Here is a 7504-nt window from a genome sequence, read left to right as displayed (position 1 = left end):
TTTTAGCATGTCTATGTAAATATGAATTAATTCTTGACGAGACAAACAGTGTTGCTTGTGTGCATGCATCACACTAATTGTACTGGACTATGTATGCATCCATGCATAAGTTTAAAGGGAGTAGAATCCTGGAGGTTGAGTAATAAAGAACCAGCCCCAACACCTTTTAAAAATAATCCTGTCATGTGTAACATTTAGTGTGTGTGGGCTTGGAATTTTAGCATGTCTGTGTAAATATTAATGATTGCTCTATGAGACATACAGTGTTGCTTGTGAGCATGCATCAAACTTATTATTTCTGGCTATATATGCATCCATGCATAAGTGTACGGGGGTAGAAACGTGACGGGTAGGAAAAACTGATCCTATCCCAAAATTACCTACATCCAACTTTAAATATTATCCTGTCATGTGTAACATGTAACGTGTGTTGCCTTGACATTTTTGTATGTCTCTGTAAATAGGAATAAATGCTTGATGAGACAAACAGTGTTGCTTGTGAGCATGCATCAAACTTATTATTTCTGGCTATATATGCATCCATGCATAAGTGTAGGGGGGTAGAAATGGGACGGGTAGGAAAAACTGATCCTATCCCAAAATTACCTACATGCAACTTTAAATATTATCCTGTCATGTGTAACATGTAGAGTGTGTGGCCTTGACATTTTTGCATGTCTCTGTAAATAGGAATAAATGCTTGATGAGACAAACAGTGTTGCTTGTGTGCGGGCATCAAAGTCAATGTTTTTGACTATTTGTGCACCCGTGACAACTAAGAATGTTGCTAGGGGAGTTTCTCCTATGTTCAATGAGAAACAAAGTCAAAGAGGACCGGGACTTCAAACCACCTACCTGCCAATGTCATGCCCAAAGCACTAACTACTACACCCGTTTTGAGAATACTGCTGTCACATAGGGGTCCTCCTGTGTTCAATGAGAAGTAAGAAGGTGGACAGGGCTTTAAACCACCAACCTGCCTATCCCAAACCGAAGCAATGTGAAGGCAGGCAAGGTAGAAACGTTGCAGATCCTGCCCCTAAATTTTTCCAAACCCTTTTAAATATAATCCTGTCATGTGAAACATGTAGTGTGCATGGGCTGGGAATTTTAGCATATGTGTAAATATGTATGATTGCTTTATGAGGCATACAGTGTTGCTTGTGAGCATGCATCAAACGAATTGTTTCTGGCAATATATGCATCCACGCAATAAGTTTAACAGGGGGGTAGAAACGTGACAGGTATGAAAAACAGATCCTGTCCCAAAATTACCTCCAACCTGCTTTAAATATAATCCTGTCATGTGTAACATGTAGTGTGTGGCCTTGACAGTTTTGCATGTCTCTGTAAATATGAATAAATGCTCGATGAGACAAACCGTGTTGCATGTGAGCAGGGATCAAACTTATTGTTTTTCACTATATGTGCATTCATGACAACTAAGAATGTTGCTGTGAGGGGAGTTTCTCCTATGTTCAATGAGAAACAAAGTCAAAGAGGACCGGGACTTCAAACCACCTACCTGCCAATGTCATGCCCAAAGCACTAACTACTACACCCGTTTTGAGAATACTGCTGTCACATAGGGGTCCTCCTGTGTTCAATGAGAAGTAAGAAGGTGGACAGGGCTTTAAACCACCAACCTGCCTATCCCAAACCGAAGCAATGTGAAGGCAGGCAAGGTAGAAACGTTGCAGATCCTGCCCCTAAATTTTTCCAAACCCTTTCAAATATTATCCTGTCATGTGTAACATGTAGTGTGCGTGGGCTTGGAATTTTAGCATATCTGTGTAAATATGTATGATTGCTTTATGAGGCATACAGTGTTGCTTGTGAGCATGCATCAAACGAATTGTTTCTGGCAATATATGCATCCATGCAATACGTTTAACAGGGGGGTAGAAACGTGACAGTTATGAAAAACAGATCCTGTCCCAAAATTACCTCCAACCTGCTTTAAATATAATCCTGTCATGTGTAACATGTAGTGTGTGGCCTTGACAGTTTTGCATGTCTCTGTAAATATGAATAAATGCTCGATGAGACAAACCGTGTTGCATGTGAGCAGGGATCAAACTTATTGTTTTTCACTATATGTGCATTCATGACAACTAAGAATGTTGCTGTGAGGGGAGTTTCTCCTATGTTCAATGAGAAACAAAGTCAAAGAGGACCGGGACTTCAAACCACCTACCTGCCAATGTCATGCCCAAAGCACTAACTACTACACCCGTTTTGAGAATACTGCTGTCACATAGGGGTCCTCCTGTGTTCAATGAGAAGTAAGAAGGTGGACAGGGCTTTAAACCACCAACCTGCCCATCCCAAACCGAAGCAATGTGAAGGCAGGCAAGGTAGAAACGTTGCAGATCCTGCCCTAAATTTTTCCAAACCCTTTCAAATATTATCCTGTCATGTGTAACATGTAGTGTGCGTGGGCTTGGAATTTTAGCATATCTGTGTAAATATGTATGATTGCTTTATGAGGCATACAGTGTTGCTTGTGAGCATGCATCAAACGAATTGTTTCTGGCAATATATGCATCCATGCAATACGTTTAACAGGGGGGTAGAAACGTGACAGTTATGAAAAACAGATCCTGTCCCAAAATTACCTCCAACCTGCTTTAAATATAATCCTGTCATGTGTAACATGTAGTGTGTGGCCTTGACAGTTTTGCATGTCTCTGTATATATGAATAAATGCTCGATGAGACAAACCGTTGTTGCATGTGAGCAAGGGATCAAAACTTAATTGTTTTTTTCACTATATTGTGGCAATTCATGACAAACTAAAGAATGTTTGCTGTGAGGGGGAGTTTCCTCTCTATGTTCAAATGAGAAACAAAATTCAATGAGGACGACCGGGACTTCAAACCGACGTATCTGCCCAATGTTATGCCCAACAAAGCACCTAACTACTACAGCCGTTTTGAGAATACTATTGTCACCATAGGGGTCCTCTTGTGGATCAATGAGAAGTAAGAAGGTGGAACAGGGCCTTAAAACCACCACAACCTGCCCTATCCCACAAACCCGAAGCAAATGTGAAGAGGCAGGGCAGGGTAGAACCTGTTTGCAATGATCCCTGCTCCTAAATTTTTCCACCAAACACTTTCCAAATATTATCCTGTTACGTGTAACACATGTAGTGTGCGTGGGGCTTTGGAAATTTTAGCATATATTGTGTAAAATAATGTATGATTGCTTTAATGAGGCAATACAGTGTTGCCTTGTGAAGCATGGCATCCAAAGAAATTGTTTCTGGCCAATAATATGCCATCCCATGCAATAAATTTAAAGGGGGGGTAGAAACACGTGACCAGTTTTGAATAACCAGATCCCTGTCCCAAAATTACCCCTCCCAACTGGCTTTAAAGTATTATCCCTGTCATGTATAAGCATGTAGTGTGTGGCCCTTGACAGTTTTGCATGTCTCTGTATATATGAATATAAATGCTGCGATGAAGACAAACCGTGTTGCATGTGAGCAGGGATCAAACTTATTGTTTTTCACTATATGTGCATTCATGACAACTAAGAATGTTGCTGTGAGGGGAGTTTCTCCTATGTTCAATGAGAAACAAAGTCAAAGAGGACCGGGACTTCAAACCACCTACCTGCCAATGTCATGCCCAAAGCACTAACTACTACACCCGTTTTGAGAATACTGCTGTCACATAGGGGTCCTCCTGTGTTCAATGAGAAGTAAGAAGGTGGACAGGGCTTTAANACGGGCAGACCGTATGCCAGTGCCATACTTAAGGGGCACTTATGATGGACCGCCTTGGAACAATTGCAAGTTGAATTAAGAACTTACATGAGACAATTAACTTGGTATCATGAGTATATATCGCAGGAGCAGCGCCGAGGGCCCAGACAGGACGAAGAAGCTCCATGTGCAATAGTTCCGGGAGACAAGTCTATCTGAGGGTCTTCAGAAGAGATGGAATGAGCCACGGAGAGAAGGGCTCTTACACAGTCGTACGAGCAACACCACAGCAGTACAAGTGAGAAGGAAGCAACACTGGTACCACTTGAACCATTGTACCAGAGTACCACAACTCTCGACGAGATCCTGACAAGCCGACGAGGAAACTATAGATAGGCTGAACGATTAATCGAAATCGAATCGCAATCGCGATGTGAGACGTTGCGATTTGCTAATCGCAAGAGGCTGCGATGTGGAAGCGATGTGAAAAATAGGAAACGCGTCTGTTCCAAGCCCGCTTTGAGTGGCATTCTTGCTAACCAACTGAGTGAGCGCACCTCCGTTATGCCTAATCAGCACTGCCCCAGCCAACTGCATAAACGTCCGTCATTAAAAAAACAAACATACAGAAGGCAGGAGAGAGACAGTGTGTGTTATTATGGCATCTGCAGAGTCAGATCGATCATTAGGCAAATAAATACTAAAGAACCGTCCAATTCAGAAGACCGCACACACAGCCTGTGTCATACTCGCGCGACTCTTCCCCGCGTTGTGCGTCTCGCGGACGAGCCGTTTAAATTTGACGCGCATACACAGCCTGTTTCGTAATGACGTTTATAGTACTTGAGTCCGGCTCGGGCATCTGGCAATATGGACGAGGCTTGACGCACGCGCGCACCCTGTGTAAACTCACGCCTAGCTCCGCGTTTCAAACAAATGTAAATTCTATCTAACTGTTTTGCTAATTTCACTTGGATGAAATTAAACATTCAGCACATTTTTTACTTGTTTTAAAAAATCCCACATACTTAAACAATAATAAATCAGCCTATGTAAACTATGAACTATTTTAATAATTCACTAACACAATAGAAAATGTTATGGATTTAAGGGTTACAATGGGAGTTGTATTTGTTTTAATGGAAACTATAATAGTGTACACTGGTATTTGGATTCTATTGGTGTGATGTAATCTGGAAGTTGGGAACCAATTGAACAACAGTAAGCCCTATTTGAATAATGCCCAAAGCACACTACAAAAATTAATTTTGTAATGGTTTTAATGGAAACAATTAAATGTTTTTATTTTTGTTGTTTTCTTTCAGGGTAACTATACCCATACTGTGCTCCACACAACAATATTGAATTGAAGCTTGAATTAGAAAAGTTAAAATCGCAAATCAAATCGCAATCGCAATGTCTGTCAAAAATATCGCAATTAGATATTTTCCCCAAATCGCACAGCCCTACTATCAGAGACTTCAGACGAAGTACAGCACCAAGATGATAGTCAGGGGACCCCCGAGAGAGCTCCCGACCCTGCTCCAGAATCACCTAGGGCAGCTGCGAGACAACCGGAGCAGCTCCCACAGCACGAGCCAGAGCAGAGGGCACAGCAGGAGAGACTCGACCAGGACCAGGAGCAGGAGCAGACACAGCATGAGCCGCCGTACGAGCCAGAACAGAGGCCACGACCAGAACGAACGGGGGAGGAGCCAGGCCAGAGCACAGAACACAGACAACCGACGGAGCATGCTGGCAGGCCTGTATACGATCCTGACATACATGGAGAACATAGTGCAACTCGAGATAGCCGCCATAGACAGGAACCAGACACCGCTCCGACCCCGGCAAGCGACAGGGAATTACGCCCAGGCCCAAGTCGGGAGGGAGATGCAGGACATTCTGATCACGATATTGCTACTGATGAGCCTGGTACAGACCATACCACAGACCCAGGGGTACCTGACCCAGAGTTATCCCTTGAACGACTACTGGCAGAAGACCTCCCAACAATCGATGTGTCAGACCTCAGTTGGTCACCCCCAGACTTCGATTTGTGATGAACTACCACAGTATGAGAGACTTTGGGACATTGCTATTCACAATGAGTGGTATAGATAGCCACGTTTTACAGTGGAACAGTCATATATGGACAGTTGTGTGTTTTGCACCCCCTCACCATTAAGCAAACTCATCGTTGTGCCAAACCCATATGACTATAGACATTGTGCTGGACATTACACAAAACAGTGTGATAAAAAGAGAAACACTGTTCCTTTTTGCCATGCAGAGTGCTTAGCTTTGGCAGGACGAAAAAACAGGGAAAAGTACTACACTCACCCATTATGGGGAAAGGAATGTATGCACATTGATGTAAACCTGCCAGCAAACATGATTGAAGTTCCAGCTGTTTATGACATAGATTACACATTGCAATATGAATGCTTTAATGGTACAAACAAAAAAGGTGGAAATAATGTGGGATTTTTTTAAGGGAATTGTATAACTGTTTGGCATTTGGATAAAAGCATGCGAGGTCAAGAGAATATTAAAAGACATTGGAGTAATAAGTTTGCTTCAGCCACATTTACAGATAACTTCACAGTAATAGGTCCAGAAAACTGCCAAAATATGACAACAGGATGGCCATTAATTGAATCTTACCAAACTCAAGCAAATGCTATTGCTGACTATTTCTGGTTGTGTGGAGGAAGCAAACTAAGGCCAACATTGCCAGAAAAATGGATAGGTTTATGTGCAAGAGTAAAACTAATACAAGATGTTACTATCATTACATTTCTTGTGTGTAGTGTTGTCAAAAGTACCGGTACTTCGGGTCCAAGTCGGTACCTAAAAATAAAAAAGTTGTCGGTACCTAATTTTCACAAGACCCGTAGTACCGACGTACCGGGTCAACCGGGTACTGATGCTCTGTCTGACAGGTTGTTAGTCGGAAACTTTTTATAGACGCAATAAGACGTGATGAGCGGATAAGCGCGGCTCCGATCCACAAGAGATGCGCACAGAAATACTTCAGATTAAAGTCATATCACGAAGAAAACGAACAGAGTTTTGTGGTGAAACGAGGAAGCATCCGGATTTAAGTTAACAAGTTCAAGCGGTAAGTTTCAAATTCTGTTCGCGTTTGCATTATGAATGTTGTAGCATATGTTAAGTTAAAGGTTACGTTAAAATAAACAGTCCCTGTTTGCGTGTTAATTTGTTAGCGCCAATGCTAATCCAGTCAAGTGTCCTTATTAACCATTTAATGCTTTTATAACTGTAATGGGGTAAAATTAATGGGAGGACAGGGTGGGGTTTACAGTACCTAGTATTTTATTTAGGCCTATCTGCAATCTATGTGCTAGAAAACTAGCATACTAACTGTATGACTAGCAATGTGTATGTCTTGGATAGATAACTCTATTAGGTTTAAAAAGCCACATTTAAACTAAAGAAAAATATATCTGTTGCATTTATTATTTTAATATACAGTTACCTTAATGTAAGTAATCTTGTGTAAATGCAGTATAAAAACTGAGGTTTGTTTTAATATTGCATATGCATGTTTGTTCAGTCAGTTGACTTACTGAAGTTTATTCTATTTGTCTTATACAGCAGCAGACTGAGGAGGATGTTCATCAGCATGAAAGACCCCAGTGAGCACACAACCGTTTCAGCAACAATTAACTTATACTTCATGTATACAAAATGGCATTGCTTTCTATACATTTATATTAACAATGAGCTTTATTAATAAAATTGTGTTTCAATTAGCATGTACTG

This window comes from Triplophysa rosa, linkage group LG1 (genome assembly GCF_024868665.1).
Source record: "Triplophysa rosa linkage group LG1, Trosa_1v2, whole genome shotgun sequence".
Classification (NCBI taxonomy): domain Eukaryota; kingdom Metazoa; phylum Chordata; class Actinopteri; order Cypriniformes; family Nemacheilidae; genus Triplophysa; species Triplophysa rosa.
This window is presented reverse-complemented; position numbering follows the sequence as displayed.